The sequence below is a fragment of the Cupressus sempervirens genome, chromosome 1 (genome assembly GCF_028749045.1).
Source record: "Cupressus sempervirens isolate cs-2001-9-10 chromosome 1, ASM2874904v1, whole genome shotgun sequence".
NCBI classification, from domain to species: Eukaryota; Viridiplantae; Streptophyta; class Pinopsida; order Cupressales; family Cupressaceae; genus Cupressus; species Cupressus sempervirens.
The window spans coordinates 172878202-172885951 of record NC_143118.1 but is presented as its reverse complement, the minus strand read 5'-3'; the positions used below and the strand labels follow the sequence as shown (position 1 = coordinate 172885951).

Sequence of the window (7750 nt, the reverse complement as noted above, 5' to 3'; positions counted from 1 at the left end):
ATCTTTGTCTTATAGCCAATTGGATGGCCTGATAATAATATATCATGAAATAATGGAAGGAGCACCAATAAGACACCATCCTACTCAAATATAAGATGTGACCAAATGAAGTTATGCAGGGTTTAAGAGGTTTGATTTTGTTTGATGTTGGAGGTAGTTGAGAATGATGTAGCTGGAAGCTTCACCTCCCTTGTCTCCTCCCTTTGCCTCACTCCTTCTCAGGCCTTAATATGTCATACTTATGTTGCTTAAATCATTGAGTACTGAAAATTTTGCTAAAATTGATTCCTTACATTTCTCTTTTCAAAAGCTTTCTTATAAGGATAAACTATGATAGAAATAATCTCTTGAACATGCACACACTTTTCTGGCTATGGTGGACTAGGAATGTGCAATATATATTTTGTGCACTATAATATCATGTAGTGAAACCGATTATACAAATACAAATATAGTAGTGAAACCATGGAAGCAAAAGCCAGTAAAATTGGGAAGGTTGAATGAAAACAAATATTATGAAGAAAGATTGCAATGATGTGGCATTAGATTGAATACATTGATATATGTAATTGGATCAAAAATATCTCTGGATATTAATGCCAGTAAAGCAGCATCATAATTTTTTGAGATGTGCGTATTGATCTCATCATTTTTTATTTAATTAACGTTGCTTGAATGATTTTAACAAGACACAACTGTTAGGTGGATAGTCAAATAACATCCTTCTGCTTGATCCTTCATTTAGAAATTGAAAACAACTTAATAAGCCATTAGAATGATCAAATACCACATTCTCTCTTGTTTACAACATTTCTTAGTTATCACTAGTCTAGATCATTTTGAGTTCATATTCACCTGCCGTTGTAATGTACCTCACCCATGGCAATGCTTGATATCCACTCTTTTCAATGATTTTCAGATACCTGACCTGCAGTAAAGAATTGCAACAAAAGAAAGTTGTTATAAAGTAGCAGCCTAAATCTAAATGAACAAAATGTAAATTCTCAACCATTTATTCAATGCATCAATTTACTTGTAGAGCTAAATATTTAAAAAGCATAATGATTTTCACTGAGGCCAATATAAATATAAGCAATGAGCTTGTTCTCATCAGAAATATAGAAGTGAACACACAAAAGGGTCCAACACTGTGATGACTTTTATGGAGTCAGTCCAAAATGACCCGAAACGACTCAAATTTTAGATAAGTTATAAATCATGGTAATGAGCTAATGATACTCGCAAAAGCAATAATCTACATTTGTAAACTGAAGTTAAGAAATGACCTGAATTCCTGATATAGTAAAATATGGTATGTCAAATTTGACACGAATAGGCGCCCGCTTTTCTGGGGTTGCTTCTTTAGCAGTTATGCTAGAAAGGCTAAATTCAGCCCTCAATATGTATTCATGAATCAAAACCCACATAATAAGTCAATCAAGAAACTAAAACATCAGGGTCCAAAACCATGGTACTATTAACCATCTTTGAACAAGAAAACCAATGAAAGCTGCAAGATACCTTCCCACCAAGAAATGATTTTATTTTCCAAAGCAAAGCATCCCTCTCTAGGGAGTATGTAGAAGTACCCATTGATGTGCATACATGAGGTGTAGATGCATCACCTGGTACTGGCAATTCAATTTCAACATTTGTTGCTGTATTGCAAAGTTAAAGAAAACCATGAGACAAATTAGCAAATACATAGAAATATCAGTCATACTTAAACCATTCCTTGAAGCTAACATGTTAGAAAGATCTATCTAAACAACAGATAAATCAAATCTAAAATAGGCATACATAAGCCAGAGAGATAATTTGAAACCTGCGATCTTTGTATTGGATGTGCGCTCTCACCAAATATTCTACCCGGCTTCTTGAATGCTTTTCTACTTGAGCTTCAACCCATATCAATGGCTTTACCTGCAAAGTAATAAAAACATATGATATGAAACCTACTTTAGAAGGATATCCTTCATAACAGAACTTCAAAGATTTGACAACAACTGCATTCTCTTGAATATATGAACAAACCTGTGTGCTAAGTCTATAGTTCATAAGATCAAAAGTCTCATCATGAGGTATGAAGGATATAGTTCTATCATTTTCAAAACGAGCAAGACGAACGCACCTGAAAAAAGAAATAGAAATCAACATATGCCTTTTCAAGGGAAAAAAAAGACCAAGTACAACATCAAATGAATTTGCAAGCACTTTAATATAAGATAAAATTGACAGTTTAAGGAATTGAATGAGAAAATGAGCTTGATTACATACTGATGAAACTTGATGTCATCCAAATCAATTGCTTTACCCTTTGACGCTTTTCCTTGAGCTTCTAGTAGCACCCTATCATTGAGTCCAAGTTTGCATTCTGGCATTCCGCTAAAAAAAAGTGAATCAAAATACACTTGTCATTAACAGCTAGCTATGTAACATTTCAGCAGTCATGCTAAAAATACATTATAAATAAATAAAAATTAGAAACAGCCAAATTTTGCACAAAACAAGCTAAATTAACCATTAAACACAATCAATAATTCAATGCCAAATATTAAATCAAAAGTTATAAAGGTTTAATACTTATGGCATATGTATAAAACAAAGAAATCGTTAGTGGTCAAACTACTTACAACACTCAATAATTATATAAAACATCTAAAGATATATACATATCAGTATTTTATTCTTTTTTTGTAATTTTTCATACTGTTTTATTTCCAAGATCGGTTGTGGGGATCCAGCTTCAGCCTTGATATGGCAAGGGCACAAGTGTCTTGACCAAATTATTCCAGATACATCTATTACAGACCCGGGGAAGGCCTACAAATTGTACGAATTGGACCTGGTCTGGGTATGGGACCCAGTGCAACATAATCTAAACTTCAACATTTGGTCATTATAATTTGACTTTTAATCTATCACTCTAAACTCTCCAAGAAATTGGACTCTGTTCAATCATCCACCACAGTTCATTATTCTTCTATATTTGTTTTATTCTCGCTGAAGCATGTAATCTGTTGAAATGCAAGTATCCAACAATGAAGTTGGTTGTCTCGTGACCAAAAAATTTTTATTTATTAAATCTTAACAATGAATATGAACATAATATTTGTACTTATAAAAGTTGGACAATTTGTAGATTCTTTGTCTGATGGTAATTCATAATTCTACCATGTAAAAATAAACACAAGATGTTTATTATTTGAACTCTCATGCGCCAATCCGTTCTCATAATATATGCCTATTCATTTAGCTGTGTATAAGCATACATGGTCCTTTCAGCTTAGAAAATGGGGTTTGTACTATTTCAAGGCGTTCCACAAGTAGGGTACGTATTTAAGAAAATAGGTGTGCAGTAACATTATAATGTTCTCCATGAACCTAGCTGGAGTTTACAGTGTTTCAACTTAGCAGAGATTATGGGAAACAGTTCCATGTTTCCTCTCTGTAGTCTATTAGTTTTATTTCTAAAAGAACTCAATAATAAGATTATGCATGGGGTAGGAAAAAATTACCTCAAGTACGCTCTCATCTTCAACGCTCCAACCACATCAGATCGTACTATTTGCCCATCGCTACTCACAAGAATATTTACACTTTCTACTACATCCAAAAAGACCTTTAATAACAAATTAAAAGCACAAAATTAGTTAAATATCAATAGCCATATTCAAGCAAAGCACAAAGTTAAATTTGGATTAGCCTTCAATCTCATTTTTTTTGTATTGAATTCCTTCACTTCGCCAGGAAACTGCATTTCTAACAGCCATTGGAGGTCGCTGAGTGACTTCCATCCCGTAATCATCCATTTTGATGAATTCACTAAGAATCTTTGCCTTTGTATATTGAGGGTACCCGAAATCCATTATTTTATCTAGTAGTTCATATTGCACAATGGGAAATAAAAGTGGTGAAATGATATACACATATTTTAAATTTTAAGTTGGTGATAAAATATTCTCAAATAATTCATTACAAGGAATTTTGAACCCTCGACCCTCTATGGCTTAGATTAAAAATAGATGTGTACACTCACAACAACGACAAAATTGTCTCTCAAAGACTCTTCTTGTAGCTCTTCAAAATAGTGCTTGAATACCTGCAGAAATAACACACGTGACAATCCAAAACTGAACCTAAAGTTGACATGTGAATAATAGTAAGCTAGCTGCATTAGAGTTCTATCTTGATGCTACCATAAGGTAGATATTGTTATGCTGAATGAACATGTAAGTCACCCCATTGTCATAGAGTATTGGATTTTGTAACGTGGGATCACCCTGTCCATGTAATTCCATCAAAAAACTCGTCAAAACACATATGTTGAAACCATCCTCACACATGGCCAATTTAGCCTTATAAGAGACAAGATATAAGAGAGGGCGGTACATTTTAATGAATATATTCATACGAGACAATGTAATATGTGACATTGGCCACCTAAACGTCTTTAAATTTTAAGTAATTTGCATACCTCTATGTAAATATTCCATATCTGAGAAGCTTCTTTGTACAACATTGCAATTTTTAACTTCATGATGCACATAGCACAGATCAGTCAACAGAAACTATAGTTTCTTGTGTTCTTTCCACAGTTTTAAAAGAGTTCTTATCGATAGATCCATGTAAGAATTTTATTCCTCTAAAAATGGTTTTATTACCAGTTTTAAAGAAAGTGGACACAAACTAACTAAAGAATCTTCAAATCAAGGACTGGAAGTTACATTGATGTAGAGCCTTCTAATATCCCCTTAAGGAACCCTATTCAACTCGAGGATTCAACAACGTCTTGGAATCCACTCAAGGAAGTAGAGTTCAAATCAAGGATCAATAAGAAGTCCCTGACTTAGTAGATCTCTTCCACACACCATATCCACGAATTCACTTCCTACCTCGTTACAACAATCTCTTATTGTATCAATTTCCTTCTAGGTCACCTAGTGTACCTAGTACCTCCATCATACCAAAATCCAACTCCGACATCTCTCATTGACCCTAACACCTTAGACCATCTTATCATGGCCTATCTACCATGCCTCAACTCTTCACCAGCTTCTAACAACCCATCTTTCACCATTTCCTACTTTAGCCCTTCTAGGCCTGTCTAGTAGCCCTATCCTGCAGCAAATTGCATTTTTCTCTCTAACTCCCCAAACAACCTAGTGACTTAGTCACCTTTTCAAATACAATTTATGGTTTTCTTCAAACTTTGGAAATATAATTTTCTCAACCTGTGACTGTTGCACCTTTCTATGGCTATCACTACAACAATTAGGCCTAATTAGCCCTTGCCTAACACTACACCAATTAGGCCTAATTAGCCCTTGCCTAACAAAGAAACTATGCTTTGCACACACACCCAACTCTCAAAACCTTGAAAAACTCTTAAGGCATCTAATAAATGATAGGATTCCACAATTTTTTTGACCCTCCATGCTTTTCTAGACACCTTTTCATCAAACCCTCCCTTTAAGGGTTTCTAGCCTAGGGCTTCCTAGAAAAGACCCTAAATCAACTCATAAAACCTTTCTATTGGCTCAAACACCTTTAAACATACTCCCTAAAATGTTTTCAACACACATTTATCCATTCTAACCTCCATTTGCTCATATTCACCATGTGGTAACTTGCAAATGCACCTTCACTGTTTGGTACAACAGTCACCCTGTTGTTCTTTTCTTTGTTCACTGTCACTTGCATCCTCCTGCATTAAAATCATAAAAACTAAATATTCATACACTTAAGTGCCTCTCCCAAAAGTTACAATCCATTCACAGAAAGTGGGAGAGGCTTGTCTCCATTAATGACTACAAAACTATGACAATCAGTCACGTTCCCTGTGACAACAGAGATTTCAAAGATAGTTTTTTTTTTTTTTAAATAACTTACAAAGTCCTTGCCAAGAGTTAAAAAATCATGAAAATATTTTCAAGGAGCAACAAAAATAAATCTTGAATATAAAGAACTTTATTGGATTACCAAGTCGAATCTTGCAATTAGGAAACTGTCACTGTGACAGTGAATAACAGATTTCTTTGATTTATTTATTTTCTTGTTACATACACCTCTCTTCAACTTGTGCCCTTGTGTCTTATAAAGACATTTATTTTCTAAAAATTTTCCCATCTAACTAACTCATAGAACTGAACTAAATCCCCCTTGGATGCCAACTGCTCTTCTAACTGTCTTATGACAGCAAATAGACAGTTTTTATAACTTTTTAAACATCATTACCTTTGATTATCTTTTGTGACCTTTTCTCGGCTAAAAACTTATGAAAACTATAATGTCATTCCTAAATGACTCTAAAAGACCTTTTAAAACACTCTTCACACACCTATAACCTTAACTAACCCCATTCAAGCCTAAGTTGGCTTATGTTGCCAATGTTGGCAATTTTACAAGATCTTGCACTTTGAGTGCATTTTACATCATTTAGGGGCTTTAATAGCCTATCACATCATGTAAACACTACCATCTACCCATAACTCTTCCTAGGACACCCTAGGACTTCAAATGACCCCTTACATCATATTGACTCCCTATTTGTGCCAATTTGCCTATTCTTGGCGATACCTTACATTTTGTCAACTTTGTGAAATTTATTACATTTAATGGCTTTAATAGCCATGATTCATCATCAAATAACTCAATAGATCTACATTAGGCATTGATTGCCCTTGTACCTTCATTATCTCCTACATAGCTCCTGGTGTACCCTATAGGTTCATTTTTTCTTGGGTGCCCCTGCACCATACATGGATTCAAATGAAGGATCGGTAAAATATGGACAGGAAATTGAAAAGTATTAACAGTGATACCTCCTTCACTACTTAGTAATATCAAAAGTGAGGTTCACCACTAAGTATGTTGGTTAAGTGGTGGTGGTGATGGTGTAGGGGCCAACAAGGTTCAAACAGCCACTAGGCCATCATCATTGTAGGCTTGTGCCAATTTGCTCTTGGGGTTGAGCCTTAACTTTGTTAATTGTGGATGAGGTCCCCCATTTGTGGCCTCACCAATCCATAGCTCTAGGTCAAAAGCATTTTTCTTGGGGCCGCAGTGTGTGTTGTGTTGTGTTAGCATCACTAATATGATCAAATCCTAATTCCCTTTGCTTAAAATAACCTCTTCCAAGCAGTGGCATATTCAGATAACACAGTCCCAAGACAGTGCTGATCAAGGGTTTCCCTAGTTAATCATGATAATCGTATCATTGGTGATAACACAGTCCCAAGACAGTGTTGAGATCCAAGGATGCAATAAAAAAGCTACAAGTTTAGAACTTCATGACAGTTCAAAGCATGAAGCCTTAGATGCATAGGACAATAGTCTAAACATAGGACAAAATAGAGAAATATTTAGTATCTTATTGAGCTTCACTTTGTTTCAAGAATAGTTTAATATTCTCTACTAAACAGGGCCAACCATGTGAAGGTGGAAACTCATTTGGCCCCACCCCCCTCCCCCTAACATCACTCTACATTCCTCGTTAACATCTAACATTCATTCATTCTTTCAACCATTAATAAAATGTAACATTCAATCAATATCACATGATAACATTCATTAACACATTAGATTTGTAAACATGCAACATTCATCAATATTTTGCATTAACACATAATTCATGAACATTCATTAGCACATAATTAAATTCATTGAGACATAAAATCCAGTCATTATCAATTAAGGTATGTAGATGACAATCATTTCTTTTTTATCTTTCTATTTATTTTTTCTATGT

At 34.6% G+C, this 7750-nt stretch overlaps 1 pseudogene; it reads right to left on the bottom strand.

Annotated features, from left to right (window-relative positions):
* Positions 1-829: 829 nt before the first annotated feature.
* On the bottom strand, positions 830-4986 carry LOC149576688 (AP-1 complex subunit mu-2-like; annotated as a pseudogene).
* Between the last annotated feature and the right edge of the window lie 2764 nt (positions 4987-7750).